Raw genomic sequence first — 17,735 nt, forward strand, 5'->3', positions numbered from 1 at the left:
TGTCAATAGCTTCAATCAAGGCACTAACATCATCAAAGTGTTTACTTAGGGATCTAACGTTCAAATTGATTACAGAGATATTGTGATTATGAGTTAATACATTGTTTACATCATGTGCTGCAAAATATGCCCGAAACGCTTTGCGTAATAGTGGCTTTAGGCATTGTATGTACTAGCTATACCTATAAGTTAAACAATCCTTGTAAATATTTATTGTATGTATGTACCTTACCTAAATAAAATTGTATTGTATTGTATTGTAATATCTGCAATTTAGATCATTAAAGTGATAATTGTCATAGATAGTGGATAAGAGGTTAAGTTCAGGGTCTATACTTGTCTGCATAAAAAAAGATGATTGCAGGAAAATCAAGGGAAGAAAGGCAAATAACAAGGTAGAAATAAGCTATAAAATAGGGAAAAAAATGTACACAATACAGTACAAAGCAAACACAAAAGGGGCTTACAGGGGTACAATGGAGTAAGGGAGTATGGCTAGGCTAGGCAACCTAGGTAATAAATGAGATTAACGAAAAAACATATAAACATGGACTATACAAAACACAAGATATAGAAATACAAAACTGTTACGGCCCTCTTGGGACGCAACGGGGTTCTCACTCTGATGTTGTTAGAGGAAGCTATATGTATCCGTTCCCAAGCCAGTAGTGGCTATCAAGGGATGAGATCCGTGACGCAAGTAACTTAAAAGGGAGTAGGGAAAGAAAGTTAAGAACTTAATATTATAATGTTCACCACCACCGATTAAATATATAGAATAAAAGAGTACACAAGGGGGAGGGGTATTAACACTTTACAGGGGGATCATGCACAATCTAGTCTTCTGCTGAAGACTCTTGATCAAGAAGCTAGGTGCTGAGTCCGCGGTGCTTTCTTCGTGGCCTCAAGACGTGTCCTCTGAGAATGCCGAGCCTACCCTGGCCACAGGTCAGCCAAAACACAGGTCCACTGGGGGCACCGTCGTGGAGGCCGTCAACCACACGTCCAGCAGGTCTGCTGGCAGGTACTGAGCCACCAAGGCTGGTACGGCCACTCCACGAACGATAAAAGGGGTACGCCCTAGACAGGAGTCTCGTGTGATATCACAAATCACCCTCCTGTCCTCAATACCCCAGTGGATGATCGTCTCCAACAGTCGGTCCCGGGTAAATCCTTTCACTGCCACTCCACTGGCAGGCTAACACACCACAGTGTTCTTCCGGGGGGACGACGTCACAACAGCTGCAGCAAACTTCACAGTATCGAGACTGGCTGCCTCGGGTAGACTGACTCAACCGTCAACACAGTGGTCCCAGGTCGACTCTGTAAACAGACACGTCATCAATAACTGGGACACTAATACACCACACTTACAGGCTCGGGCACAAACACCTGACGTATCCAGCCCATAGTGGTGAGGTGGTGCTCCGCTGTCGTCGGAGCACCACCTCACCAGATGTCAGGAGCGGCGGTGTTGAGCGCGGAACCAGACTGGAAACTGGTCCTCGAGGCCAGTACACGCTGTCCTCACCAGGTGTCGTCGTCCGTTTGGCGGGGGTTTCGGGAGCTGACCCACAGATGGCGTGTTTGTCACTGCTCCAGGCTCGGACGCTGGATCCGGGTTCATAACAAAAACAAAAATATAAACAAGACTAAGCAATACAAAAACAAATTGAGCAAAAATGAAAAATGAGGTAGATTGCTTACAAGTACTCTCAGGTACACTGTAAGTAACAATTTGCAATTTGAGATGCAGGTAAAGCCAGGGGTACAATGGAGTAAGGGAGCATGGCGAGGCTAGGCAACCTAGGTAATAAATGAAATCAAAGAAAAGTTGAATAATAAGCATAGGCAAATTTAAGCTAATGATTATTAACTATAAATAGTTCAGTTATGACTGTATAATTAATAAGACCTGAAGAACTATTTATGCACTCAATTAAATAATTTCAGTAAATGACTAGTTAAGAGTAAGTTAAAAATTAAGTCAGAAAATGAAACAATGAGACAGGAAACCTAGCCCCACCTGTTGACAGGGGGTTAATTAAGTTAATTCACTGGGAGTGATAATGAGCTGAGACAGACCACATTGGGAGAGGAAAGCGTTGAGGTTCTCTTCTTTAGTAATTGTGAACATTTTGCCCTCTGCGGTTTTTCTCACCTTTATCAGTCCATCTCTAACGAAGCACTGATGAATCGCATCTGGGTTTTTTTGACGGATTTGACGCAGGCGGTAGAGGAGTTGCTGTCTGTTCCTAGTCAAGCACTCGTTGATGTATAATCCCTTCCGTTGGGTTACAGCTGTCCGGACTAGATTGAATTTCGTGAACTGGGAAGACAGCTTCAGGCGAATTTTCCGTTGGTTTTGACCTGATGGATTCTTTTTGCCTACTCTGTAGGCAGCAATAACGTCTGATTTGTTTAGAATGAGCTGCAATTTGTCTTTTACGAGATCCAGAGCTATTTCGACACAGTTTTCACCTTCATGTTCCACAGGTATATCTTGGGACGACACTATAACAGAGTCTAGCAGCTTTTGCTGGTCTTGTTCATCCTGGGAGACAGAACGCTGGGCTGAAAATGTACTGATACATGCAGTCATTTTGCTGAGAGCTTCCTCCTGTTTTTTAATGGCTTCATCAGTTTTCAGAAGGTTGCTTTCCTCACGGAGGTCATTCAAATCATGCTGTAGTTGGTCTTGGCTTGCCTTGCAGTTTCTAATATCCTCGTGGAGGAGGGTTATTTCTTGTTGTTGTTGTTGGAGATTAGCGCGGATCGCTAGATCCTCATTTAGAAGACTCAAGATGATAGCATTTTGAGACTCGAGGACTTGGCAACACTTTTTGAACCACTGATTCTCGGCCCAGTTATAGAATTCCGGTGAGGGACCGGAAGCTCGCTTAAGTTGCTTATAGTGGGATGCTAGCATGTCCATAGGAGAGGGTTGAGAGTACTCTGCTCCCTTGCTCAAAGGGGTGGAGGGGAGGGCAGCACCGCTGCTCTGGACCCCAGAGCTTCCAGACGGAGAAACACGAATATTGTTTGAGTTGGCCGGGATGGTTGCCTTGTTAAGGGGTTTGTTGTCCTTCTTTCTCTGCACAGTCCCATTTTTAGGAGACATGATTGGTTAGAATGGACTGGGGGTATATATTGTGAAGAAACTTGCGTTAGGCAGCGCGGTGGCGGCAGCATGCACTGGTACTCACAGCCGTAGAAGAATGTTTTGAAACTTAATTGAGATGGAATGAGTTGATTTTGGTCGGTTACTTTTTCGTTTTGCTATAACATGCTAGAACTCCATGTACTTAGCTGCCTGTGGGTGGCGGTCTACATCATCTGGCGATAGTATAAGAGCTGATATACAGCTTAGAGTGAGGAGCGTAGCGTGATCACGTTGGTCTCGTAGCGTAGCGAGTATGTCGAAAAAAGGGTTAGAATGAGCTGGTCTGGACTGGCTGTGGGTAAAAGTTTTGCTACTCTGTGGGGTATAATTATTTTTATTGAGCCTTTTGCCCGCCAATTGGTAGTTTTCTGCCAACTTGGCCAAATCCCCTATTTTAGAATTTACCTCTACCCTTCCTCTAATGTACTGTGAAACATTCTCTGGCATAATATCTATAAAATGCTCCATTAAAATTAAGTTCCTGAGAGCCTCGTATGTTTCGGCTTTCGCCGAGCGAATCCATCTATCAAACAATCGAATTTGATCATTAACAAATTCAGTGAGCGGTTGGTTGTGAGTAGGCCTAAGGTTGTGATAAACTTGGCGGTGAGCTTCAGGAGTAATTTCATATGCCCGCAAAATACATTCCCTGACTTTATCATATTCAAAACACTCGTCGTCACGCATGTTTATAAAAATATCTTGTGCTTTACCCCTAAGTCTTCCCTGTAGGATTTTCACTCACTCTTCCTTTGGCCAGTTCATGGACATGGCCAATCTCTGAAAATGGTTGAAAAACCTTTCAGGGTCCGACTCGGAAAATTCAGGCAAATTATGCTTTTTCTCATAATGCCTGGGGTTTGAATCCCCGGCAGGTGGAGGTCCAGTGGCATTCGCTCTAATTCTAGCCTCCTCAGTTTTGAGTCTTTGCTCCTCTAATTTTATTTTTGCTAACTCTAAAGCTAATTCTCTATCCCTATGAGTTGCACTTTCTGCTTGGCTAGGCTGGCATAAAGGTGTATCACTTGCCAATAGTTCTTCATCAATACAATGTTGTAATATTTCATTCACCAAAGTCCACTTTTTATCCGCGTCATTTAGTTCTAGGCCAAATTCCTTGCCTAACAATACTAAATTAGACTTTTTAAGTTTCTTTATCTCTACCACTGAAGGCTCCATTGCCAGTCTCTGCATTTCAGATGACATCACTAACAATTTTAGCTCCCAGCCAAAGAAAAAATTAAAAAATAAAAATTGGAAAAAAAACAAAAATTTGCACGGCCCCTAACACAAGGCCACACTAACCTTAATCGTGAAGGGATCCAGCTGGGTGTCCAGTCAGTGCAAGAATGTCCTTTGCTAGAAGAGCTGGACCCTAGGCTATCACACAACCGTTCTGCGGAACAAAAAATTTTAGTTTTGGCACTCAAGAATCTAATTTTTTACACTTATAATGTTCATCCCGGACAGGCCCCCACTTGTTATAAATAATTGTGTGTGTGGGGCTTCTATGGGGAACTGGTACTATTAAGGGGTAAGGGTAGTTAGAAGACAGAGTATCAAATATGGGAGAGCTAAAAGGCCCGGCCCCCAAAATAAACTATCCACAGTAGTAATAACTTGCTACTAGACCATATATGTTAGTCTAGGGGTTGATCAATGCGCTCCCACACAGGAAGAAGGGATACTCTGTAATTCATGTACTTATTTATTAACCCCTTAACAACCCCCCATATACACTCACACCAATAACAATAATAATAATAACTTTACCACACTATCTTACGTTAAAAGCCTTGGTCCACGTAGGCAGGATACAAGGTTTACACTAATAACAAGCTAGGGTAAAGTACTACTGGATAAGCACTGAAGCTGGATGCAGCTTAGGGTAGTGAGACCATGTGGTACCCTAATACAAAACACAACACTTAGGGTTACCCAAAACACTGGCAACTACTACCCCCAGGTCTCACCAATCGTTACTACCAGAGTAGGTACACTTAGAAATCATACAATACTTAACTTAATGGTACAGGAACTTAGGGTAAGGGAAATAAGTAAGAGGAGAAGAGAGGAGATTAGGGGTGCAGCCACAGAGTTGGTCTCGTCCGCACGAACGCCAGCCAGAGAAGAACCTCCTAGCGACCAGCTAGGCCTCCCATGTCGTGGTGCCGGAAGGAGCCTAATTGATCGTGCAGCTAAGCACATTAAAGATCTTAGATAAAATCAACCGAAGATAAAATCGGTTGGTGCTAATCTTGCCAGTAAAATCCCACAGACTCAGACACATATTAACACATATCTCTCAGGCAGCTATCCAAACTCTCTTCTCCTTTCACCAATCAGCCCGGCAGATGTTGTGTCCATCATACATTCTCTAAAAACCAAGGCAGGGAACACCAGTGAAATTCCGTCCATTGAGATTCAGATTCAGATTCAGATGTTTATTCAGGTAAGGTATATACATACAAGTGATGTTACATTAATGGATTGATATATAGATAGAGCTAGTACATACAATGCCTAAAGCCACTATTACGCAATGCGTTTCGGGCAAGAAAAACATTAATATCTAGAACTTAATACTAATTGAGCATAAAGAATAAAAAGTGTTGAGAACAAATACAAATAAAGATAAAAAAAAAGGGAGAACATGACTGAAAAAGCAGCACAAATACAATAGGTTGACAAACAGTGTTGATTAAAAAAAAAAAGAAAATAACGGACATGGGTTGACAATAGAGGAGTGAGGTAGGTTACAGGGAATTTATTAGGTAGTGTTTAGTTTTTATCTTAAACTGGTTGAGAGAGGTACTGTCTTTAACATGGTTGGGAAGGTCATTCCACATTCTGGGCCCCTTGATTTGTAGAGCATTTCTGGTTTGATTAAGTCGTACTCTAGGAATATCAAAACTGTATTTATTTCTGGTGTGGTGCTCATGGGTTCTGTTACAACCTTCTATGAAGCTTTTGAGATCAGGATTGGCATTACAATTTAGCGTTTTGTATATGTATAGTACACATGAGAGAATGTGCAGTGACTTAATGTCTAACATATTCAGGGATTTGAATAGGGGTACCGAGTGATGTCTGGGGCCAGAACTGGATATTGTCCTAATAGCAGCTTTGTGTTGAGTAATTAGAGGACGTAAATGATTTTGGGTAGTAGAGCCCCAAGCACAAATACCATGGTTGAGATATGGATAGATAAGGGAGTAATAGAGAGTCACCAGGGCAGGGCGTGGTACATAATATCTGATCTTAGAAAGAATGCCCACAGTTTTTGAAACTTTTTTAGATATGTTTAGAATGTGTCCCTGGAAATTCAGCTTGTGGTCAATGAGAATGCCAAGGAATTTGCCATCTAATTTGTTACAAATTTGGGTATTGTTTATTTTGAGATTTATTTGATTAGAGAATTTATTGCCAAACAGAATATAGAAAGTTTTGTCAATGTTAAGGGTGAGTTTGTTGGCAGTTAGCCACAGATGGACTTTATTTAGCTCAGTATTTACTGTGGCATTTAGAGCAAGGGGATCAGGACTGGAGTAAATGTACAAGTGTACATTTGCACAATGTATTGTGTAAAAGAGAGCCTCCCATGCCCTTGCCCCACCCATAGCACTACTGTTCAACAAATCTATAGAGTATCACACCTTCCCTGATATCCTCAAAAAAGCAAGAGTAACGCCAGTCCATAAAGGAGGCAATCCGGCGGACATAAACAATTATAGACCAATATCAAATCTACCCACTCTATCAAAAATATTTGAAAAAATTATTTACAAACAGCTCTATTCCTACCTCGTAAAATTCGACATACTCAGCCCCTGCCAGTTTGGCTTCCGGTCCCAAAAGAGCACCAATGATGCAATCATTAGTCTCCTTGACATTATCTACTCAGCCCTTGACAAAAATGAGTTTCCGATTGGACTCTTCATTGACCTAAGAAAAGCCTTTGATACTGTTAATCACAACTACCTCTTACTTAAACTCCAGCATTATGGAATCCGAGGCCTTGTCCTTGACTACATCCGATCCTATCTTAGTGACAGACACCAATATGTAACCATCAATGATACAACTTCTTCCACTGTACCAATTACCGTTGGAGTGCCACAGGGCAGCATCTTAGGACCTCTTCTATTTCTTATATATATAAACGATCTGCCTAATGTCTCTAATATTCTCAAACCTATATTGTTTGCTGACGATACTACCCTTATCTACTCAAACCTCAACCCACATACACTAAATAATGTAGTGAATAATGAATTAAAAAAAGTCCACTTATGGATCTCAACGAACAAACTAACATTAAACATCGAAAAGACTTACTACATCTTATTTGGAAGCAAATCATCAAATGCAATTCAGCTACAGATAGACAACATTAACATCAGTAATAAAAATGATGGCAAGTTTCTTGGCCTATTCCTAGACAAGAGACTCAACTTCAGCACCCACATTCAACACATAACTAAGTCTCTAAAACAGTTGGTATACTCTCCAAAATCAGATATTATGTTCCTAACTCTGCTCTCCTCTCACTATATTATGCACTAATCTACCCCTATCTTAATTATGGTATCTGTGCATGGGGGTCTACCACTGCAAACCACCTTAAGCCCATCATCACACAGCAAAAATCTGCTATCAGAATTATAACTAACTCTGCTTTCAGACAACACTCAGCTCCCTTGTTTAAATCCCTAAACTTGCTAAATATTAACTCCCTCCACACATTCTCTTGTGTCAACTACATTTACAAAACCCTGTTCTTAAATGCAAACCATGCTCTGAAACTCTCCCTGGACAGATGTAATAGGACCCATTATCACCACACCAGAAATAAATATCTCTTTGATATCCCCAGGGTCAAACTTAATCTGTGTAAACACTCTATGCAAATTAAGGGACCTAGTCTATGGAACTCACTCCCTAGTGAATTGAAAAACTGTAAAACTTTTGCCTTATTTAAAAGGAAAACCAAAAAGTACCTAACTTCATCTTCTTAGTTTCCTACACTGAGCTTTAAATTTGCTCTGTACCTAGTGTTATCCAATCTCCTAATTTTTATGTAATATCAAACAACCTTATCATTGTGTTCATTGCTGTCTTCTTTTATGTGCTAGCCATATGCTGTATTGTGACTACCAATTTTTGTCAACTACCATTCAAGTTGTCATTGCAATCAATCTTATATTGTTTCTGCTGTATTGTGCCTACCAATTTGTTGTCAACTACCATTTTAAGCTGTCATTGCAATCAATCTTAGCTACCTATGTGCTTTAATATACTGTACCTACAATTTTCTCTCATCTTTTTTTTTTTTTTTTCATTTCATGTAATCTGTTATCATTTTTTTGTCTATAAATTTTGCAAGTATTTACCTCCTTATAATTTTCTTAGATTAAGGACCTGCCCGAAACGCTGCGCGTGCTAGTGACTTTACAAGACTGTAATTACCATATTTGTATCCTCACATTCCTTATGTACATTCTTGTATATGCATAAATAAATAAATAAATAAATAAATAAATAAATAAATAAATAAATAAATCTTCCCCTATGCAACGTATTGTTACTTTAGAAATGATTAGAAAGTATTAGTAAGCAAAGTTGGTGCCTATGTTATTATTTAATAATCAACCCCCAACTCAGTCTTTAAATGCTCTTTGAGAAACAATAATAGTCTTACGTCTGGCAGGGAAGATACAAACAATTGCCGTTCGTGATGCACTCAACTGTACTACCAGAAAGTTTAATAGCTCAAGTTTTGACCTCTGGTTTCCACTGGAGAACCCAGGGTCGTAACACGTGTGCACACTTGTGTGCGTGTATACGTACGTGGCCGGGCGTGCGTATATGTGTCAAGATATCCCTTATGCGTTACCTCTGCCTAAATGAGCCACCCTGAGATTTTTAAATATATATGATATATCCTGAACAAGAATTTGATAATATTTTACCTCAATCTGTACACCTGATTGATTGACCAGAGAGGGGGGACATATCAGTCTCCTCCCGCTCACACAACCAGATGAGTAAGGATGATGTATGATGACGATGGTTATCCGTCGTTGTCTCCCACTAGGTGATTCACTAAGTGCTGATAGATTGATGAGGTCGGTTCTTCTCTGTCTACACAAAGCTCTGGAGTCAGTCACTGTATCGTTGTGTGACAGTTCACTAATTCACTGTACCACTGATCACAGTCACCACTCAACAACACAGTCAGGTAGTTCCGCGGCGGGGTGTCCCACCCGGTCAGGTCGCACACTTACATGCACCGGTGAAGCCACTAGCTCCACTTTGGTTTCTTCGCCAAATCTTCGCACTATCGCTAGCGATATGACTATGCTATGTTGCACCCTGCTAGCTACACACTGGTATGTTTATGTATGTGGTGTGTGTGTGTTTCTGTTTGTACTATATTTGGTGTGTGTGTAGTGTGTTTGAGATGTTTGTGTGTGTTTGGTGAGTTTGTTTGTGTCCCATGGTGTGAGATTCTGGTGTGTGTGTGTGTGTGTGTGTGTGGAAAGTACTGATAGGTAAACAATATTATAAACATTGTTGGTGTGTATGGAAGGATCGCATTGTGAAATATGAAACCATCTTGCAGACAGTAACGGTTTTGCAGTTCAAGTTCAAGTTAAATTATGTTTATTGTGACAAGAAAAAAGTATACATCTCAAAGGGATAGAGAAGCTTAGGCTATTTCCCCCCCCCCCTCACCCCTTAGTGTTAGTGACCGTGTGACCATGGGCGAGGGGCTGTAGCCAGCCAATGTGCGCCTCACTCCTAGATCTTCAACATGTCATCCAGCTTCTCGTCCAGTTTCCTGCCCACCCGTGTCTCTCTGTCTCTCGCCTTGCCTCTCTGTTTCCTTCTGTCTGTCTGTCTCTCTCTCTGTTTCCTTCTGTCTGTCTCTTTCTCTCGCTGTTTGATTCGTTCTTTCTGTTTCTATCTCTCTGTCTCTGCCTCTACTCATTTCTGCCTTTCCCCTCTTTCTGTCTGTCTGTCTGTCTGTCTGTCTGTCTCTCGCTCTCTCTCATTCTCTCTCTCTCTCTCTCTCTCTCTCTCTCTCTCTCTCTCTCTCTCTCTCTCTCTCTCTCTCTCTCTCTCTCTCTCTCTCTCTCTCTCTCTCTCTCTTTCTCTCTCTCTCTCCCTCTCCATCTCTCTCTCTCTCTCTCTCTCTCTCTCTCTCTCTCTCTCTCTCTCTCTCTCTCTCTCTCTCTCTCTCTCTCTCTCTCTCTCTCTCTCTCTCTCTCTCTCTCTCTCTCTCTCTCTCTCTCTCTCTCTCTCTCTCTCTTTCTCTCTCTCTCTCCCTCTCTCTCTCTCTCTCTCTCTCTCTCTCTCTCTCTCTCTCTCTCTCTCTCTCTCTCTCTTTCCCTCTCCATCTCTGTCTCTGTCTCTCTCCTTGTTTCACTTTCTTTCTCCTTGTCTCACTGTCTCTGTCCTTTTCTTTGTCTCTGCATCGTTCTGTCTCTTTCTCTTTGTATATTTCTTTCTCTCTGTCTCTGTCCTTATCTTTGTATCTCTCCTTCTGTCTGTTTCTCTCCTCTTTCTATCTCTCGGTCTCTCTCTTTTTTCTTAGTTCGTCTCCTTCTATCTATCTATCTCTTCTCTGCCTGTCTCTCCTTCTTCTTTTCTTTGTGTCTCTGTCTCTGTTTCTTTCTCTGTGTCTCCCTCCTTAACCTATCTCAGATAAACTAGACCACAATTAAGTAATTATTAATTCTCAAATAATATTTAGCCTATTCAGTGACAATCATACATACAGGATGAAGAGTCAATGCCAAGATGCCGGTCCTTTGAAAGTTAAATTATTTGAGAGTTATCTTCAGTCAACTGAACTGACCAAATACTTAGGTTCATAAATTAAGTTTATATTTAATAATAAATTCAAACCCCTGTGGAGTTGAGTGGAACACATAACAAACCCATTATACAGTCCACTGAAGGTAAGATAAATTACTGAAGTAATAACTTTACACACATAGACCCTGAAGGCCTCCATAATAGCTTTCTGATGAACCAGCAAGTTTGGTATTTGATTTAAAGCTTATCAACCTGAGGAAGGTTATTAAGGACACAACAATAGCTAATTGACCAACCAGAAAGCTTGACCTTGTGTTTAAGGCCTATTAACCTCAGGAGGGGCATTAAGTCCACTGCTAATAAATAGCTCAAGTTGGGCAGCTCCTATTGGTCCTTTCCACGCATATCCTATTTATATCCACCCAAACACATTAATATATGTCTAACCTAAACTTGATAGAATTCAGCAATCACATGTCCTTGTAATAACTTCAATTCCTTGCCAAATCACCCAGCAATGTTTTGTATTGGAGATGGCAAAGCTTGAGAAAAAACTAATTTAATTCATTTCTCTTCTTTATTCGTTTTAAGTCTTAATTTAATGTACCTTAATTATCAGTGTTTCTATAACCCATTTTCTTCCATTTCCGACTTCTAATACAAACTTTCCACAGGAATACCTGTCCGGATCCCAACTCGTTCGGAAGGGTCTGCATTCAATACTACGACCAGTGTACTTCTGACCAGGAGTGTCGGACGACTGGCAGGGGCCACAAGTGTTGTCTTGTTGCTGGCTGTGGCAAGGAGTGCATTAACTAAGGTCAGGAGGAACAAAGGTTACGTTGAAAGAGGGGCAGAAGGGCAGGCTGCGCAAGGGCACTCTGCAGGAGGGGCAAAAGTGCACACTGTAGGAGGGGCAATAGGGTACACAGTACGAGCAATTTGTAATAGCGTTTTCATATTATATTTGAAATTATTTCAGCCAGTGGAGGCGCTGTGGAACATTCCTTAATAAAACCAGCATTACACGTGACCAGAATATTTCCATCTATCACGAATGCTTGGAACCTGTCCGGGGAACACACCCTAAGATGCTCCAGCTCACTTGGACGAGTTGACACCTTGACTCCACAGTTGTCTCCTAGCAACTATCAACCTCAAGATGGCACAACTTGTATGAACGTATCAAGATATGCACAACAACGCACAAGACAATAAATGGAGGAAAATGCATAGTAAATACAGAAAAAACACGTAATGAACAAAGAATAATGCATAAGACCAGCAAAACAACATACGATAATTAAAAAATAATGCAAAAGACATTAAGAACCTCATGAAATAAATGCTGAATACCAACAATAAATGCAAAACAATGCACATGACTTGCAAAAAACACATAATAAATGATCAAAAAAGTACATAACATAAGAAAACAATGTAATAAATAAAAAAAAACAATAAATAAATAACAATGGAAATAAAGAACACTGCAATAAATAAAGAACAATGCAATAAATGAAGAACAAGGCTCAATACAAGCAGATCAAAGCACAAGACATGTAGAACAACAGGCAATAAAAGTAGAACAAGTCACAAGAAATGCAGACCAATGCACAATAAATGAAAAACAGCACACAATAAAGGCAGAACAGCACAACACCCTAAGATAACCTTCTAGTAATTAGTGGCGATATTAGTTTGTGAATCCAAAACTCATTTTTGTATTAAGAGTAAGCTTGGTTATACACTTCGATTATACTTCAGCTTAGATCATAATATCTTTGCTTGAAAGTTTTCTAGATTTTTTATATAAACTAGGATATAAGTAATTATAAATAGATTTATAAGTTGCTATATTTGTCTATTCTGTTAACCAATATATTGAAGTTCTGCATACATAGTTATCAAGACCCTCGTCCTCGTCTGATCGTGTCTTACGCAAAACACTAATATTAAGTAAAGCCAGTTACTGACTGACAGTGGCTGAATTACCAAGTAAAGATTAAAGATTCTGTTTGTTTTCTTCTAGATTTTTAGTCATTGATATTCTGTTACAAAATTTAATATATGTATTACAAAGAAAAAAAAGTTATTTATAAGCACTTAAGCGTGTTTACTTAATGCTACCCATGCCTGTGTTATCTCGAGGAGCTGCTAGGCCTAAGTAAACAATACCAGGCCTATGATGACCAAACCACACATCAGAAAACGAAGAAACGACGGCGTTTAGGGTCCGTCCTGGACAATTATCAACACGGACCATTATCAAGCTGATCACAAGAATTGATAATGGTCCAGATGAACCGAAACGTCGTCGTTTCTTCGTTTTCTGATGTGTGGTTTGGTCATTATATCTTCAGCAACGTTATTGTGACTCATTGTCTGAATACTATGCTTAACATATATATATTTTTCTATATACTAGGGGTACTGGCAACTGAATCTGACAGACGATATGTAGTAAGTGGGGCGCCACAAAGTTATTGGGGCTTTGCCACATACATGAGTCACATAGACGAGAATATTGCAAGCCACATTATCATAATTGTCGATGTCTCAAGATTTATCCCAACCACTTGGACTTGACGGTAGTGCGACGGTCTCGCTTCATGCAGGTCGGCGTTCCATCCCCGTCCGTCCAAGTGGTTGGGCACCATTCCTTTCAACCGTCCCATCCCAAATCCTTATCCTGACCCCTTCCAAGTGCTATATAGTAGTAATGGCTTGGCGCTTTCCCCTGACAATTCTCTCCAATTCAGTTTTTCCCTGACAATTCAATTTTTAAATCTCCTAAGATTTATGCAGCCTATTCTTCTGTTTAGATAGTGCTTACAGTAACACGGGGGATCATTGTACATATTTTGAAGCAATGGACATTTAGGAAATAAAATTGAGCACTACTGAATTTTGACAAACCGGACAAGGTTTTGTATTTATGTTGCTAACAAAAAATAGCCTAGCATAACCATCATATATGTACTAGGCCTAATAAAGTCCTAGTATATATGATATACTAGGCCTATGAATATTTAGATCTGGTTTTTAGCTTGATTTTTCTGGACTTTATAAAGTAAATAGTACCAAATTCTACTATCTAATTGTCCAAAATATCAATTCAGTATATGTATGATTGTATACATAGTCGCACAAAATACTATCTAAACAGAATGATGGATTGGATTTATGGAATCGTAGGAAGTGAAAATTACTTTGAGGTTTTGCAAAGAGATCTACATGAACTCCACAAATTATTGGAAGAATGGAAATGATTTTTAATAGTAGTGGAATTGTGCATGGCCTTGCATTTGGAGTATAACAATGTTCCACCAACATCTACTAGATCAACTACAGTACCTTGCAACAGATTGTTTAAGATGAAGACCTTGGAGTCAGCATCCACTAATCACTAAAGGTTTCACAACAAGTGGGAGCAGCAGTAAAAAAAATCTAGGAATAGTCAAGAGAACCTTCAACATAAATAAAAAACCTATGTACCGTATATGCCGGCGAACAAGTCGATCTGGCGCATAGGTCAACCCCCCACACCCCCAACCCCCAACCCCCAGCTCCCAAAAATTAGACGAATATTTCAGGTTTAGGCCTATATTCGCTGCATAAGATAACCCCGCAAGCAAGGCAGCACCATTTCTTCTGCCCTTCTGTATGGAAAGATAAAATGGTATCTCTTATATATACAGTAGCTTAACGAATATTTACCGAATAAGTCCAGTAGTGTAAGTGGTTGTTATGGGTGGTAGATGGTGTCAGTGGTGTCATGAGAGGCAGGTGGTGTGAGTGGTTGTCATGGATGGCAGGTGGTGTCAATAATTGTCACTGGAGGCAGGTGGTGTCAGTGATTGTCATGGAAACTATGACAACCAATAACACCACCTGCCTCTCATGACAACCACTGACACCATCTGCCTCTCATGACAACCACTGACACCATCTGCCTCCCATGACAACCACTGACACCACTTGCTTCCCATGACAACCACTCACACAACCTGCAGAAGGAAAGGTAATTATTAGGGGGAAAACGCCAAGCCATTACAACTATATAGCATTTGGAAGGGGTCAGGATAAGGATTTGAGATGGGACAGGGGAAAGGAATGACGTCCAAGCACTTGGACAGTCGGGGATTGAACATCGATCTGTAGGTAGCGAGGCCGTCCACCCCCAAGTGGTTGAGTAAAACACCCAGAAGTTCACAACAAGACTGTTGTCAGAGTAAGAGGGTTAAAATACAAACTTAGGCTAAATGCAATTCAATCTCACGACAATATAGGATAGAAGTAACAGCGGGAAAATGATCACAACATAAAAAGATACTGAGAGAATAGACAAGGTGGACAAGAAAAACCTCTACAGATTGAGAGAAAGAGGGACAAAAGGACACTGGTGGAAGCTGGAAAAGCAAATGAACCGAAGGAATGTAAGGAAATGCTCGTACTCTGTACAGGTAGTCAACAAGTAGAATGCACTGAATGAAGAAGTTGTGAAAGCCACCTCCGTCCTCAACATTAAGGCCAGATACGACAAAGAATTTTAACATCAGAATCTGATTTTAACATCAGAATTTTAAGGCAACAGCCTTAACAGCAAGGAAAAAAAGGCAGTGCATAAGGAGTTAGACCTCACTCTTCCCGAGACACTGCTATATAAGCATTGCTAGGTAAGCACTGTTTGGTAACTTCTGTTAGGTAAGTATAGTTAGGCAAAACCTGTTAGATAAGCATTGATGAATAAATACAGTTTATTAAACATTGCTATATAAGCACTGATGCATGAACACTTATGAATAAGCACTGTTAGATGGACACTGCTATATAAGCACTACTAAGTTAGCACTGCTCTGTAACTGATCTTAAGTAAGTTTAATTAGACAAGTACAGCTGTATAAGCACTGATGAATAAGCATTGTTAGGTAAGTGTGAGAGTTTTCTATATATACTTCTATTAGGAGGTGGCCCTCAAACAGAAAGGACTGCATAGTCAAAATCGTTAAGTGTCGGAAAGCAACTTGTACTTTAGGCAAGCGACCATAGAAGGGCGGGAGCAGTCCTCCAGGACTTCAACCTAGGTTGAAATCCCTATCCACTAGGTCATTGGTTCTTCGAGTAACAAGGCACTATTAAGGGTAACCGACAATTTCCCCGACAAGTACATTATTGTCTTTCAGTGGCACAACACCAACAGCTAATTCAACAGCCTTAATATAGCAATGACTCTTGTCAATTGCCGCTCCAAGTATAACCACGAAATCCTATCCGTGATCGCTTCAGGCTGAAACAATGAATTACCTAAACACTGAGGTATAAACTGATGATTCAAAATTGCAATCAAGATTACTTGCAGCCCACTGCAATATAAATATTATAATCACAACTTGCTAAGACAACTTTTGCAGCCCCCCCCCCCTGTAATGATATCATAACGACTAGGTGGTTAAGTGACATCACAGGTGACCTCCTATCAATTCTACATTAACACTTGCCTCTCAAGACACAATCAAACAATAGAATAAAAGTTATATTAATTGATCCTCAGTGACTAATTACATTAATTGACTGTCAACAGCAGTCAGCAACAATTAGTTTACGTTAAACACAGTTGTGTCTCTCAGACACTCAGCTGTCAACATGCTAACTCACTCATCCTTAACTACATCATACTTGACCCATCAAGTATTCAGTGAGTAATTACCAATTAATTACTGCCAACTTGAAAACTACTTAAACCACAACGAGTTATGTTAACCCCCACTGTCACCCTATCGACAGTTCCTCACCAGTCTTTGTCAAATATACTTTAATGAGGGTTAATTACCCTAATTAACTTTGAGAAATTAATTACCTACCTCACGGAATGATGATTAATACTACATGAATACGTTACTCTCCACACTGTTTAAGCAGAGCTCATCAAACAATGTGAATTCACGAAGTGGCGGGCGTTAATTACCCCTAATTAACTTTTATCGCTTAATCAGCTGTCCCACAGACGAATAATTAATCCAACGAATTATGCTAGCTCATATGACTTCGCCCACCGGCAGTCAGTCAAAACCCTGAGACGTTAATTACTCTCAATTAACTTGAGTCACTAATTAGCCATCCAATGGGCAGATAATTAATCAAGAATAATTTACGTTAACACAATTACCGTCGCTCCCTCGACAGTCCCTCACCATTGTTTGAACTCACTATGACTATGCTAATTGCCCTAATTAGCTTGAGTGACCAATCAGCTGTCCCACGGACCATTAATTTCTCCCATACGTATTACATTATTTTCAACACTATCTCAGCACGACAGTTCCCTGATCAAGCAATGTGCTACCCCTAGGTGACGTTAATGACCCCTCATTAACTCTCTGAATCCTAAATTTGTCCAACTAATAAAGATTACACCCAAGGTCATGAATTACACCCATAAACTCATGGAGCCAGTCGGCCGAGCGGACAGCATGCTGGACTTGTGATCCTGTGGTCCCGGGGTCGATCCCAGGCGCCGGCGAGAAACAATGGGCAGAGTTTCTTTCACCCTATGCCTCTGTTACCTAGCAGTAAAATAGGTACCTGGGTGTTAGTCAGCTGTCACGGGCTGCTTCCTGGGGGTGGAGGTCTGGCCGAGGACCGGGCCGCGGGGACACTAAAAAAAGCCCCGAAATCATCTGAAGATAACCTGAAGATAAGGTCTTGCAACCCGTTCTCACACAAGACAGCACATATATGACTTAAT

General features: G+C 40.5%; 1 long non-coding RNA gene across 1 annotated transcript in view; it reads left to right on the plus strand.

Annotated features, from left to right (window-relative positions):
• LOC138357753 (uncharacterized) overlaps nt 1–13,002 on the plus strand; it is a 38,646-nt gene extending 25,644 nt beyond the window's left edge. Inside the window, exon 3 of the long non-coding RNA XR_011225132.1 lies at nt 11,662–13,002. This is a non-coding gene — a long non-coding RNA (uncharacterized lncRNA). The remainder of the gene's footprint in view (nt 1–11,661) is intronic.
• The last annotated feature ends 4,733 nt before the right edge of the window (nt 13,003–17,735 follow it).

This window comes from Procambarus clarkii, chromosome 80, assembly GCF_040958095.1.
Source record: "Procambarus clarkii isolate CNS0578487 chromosome 80, FALCON_Pclarkii_2.0, whole genome shotgun sequence".
NCBI lineage: Eukaryota > Metazoa > Arthropoda > Malacostraca > Decapoda > Cambaridae > Procambarus > Procambarus clarkii.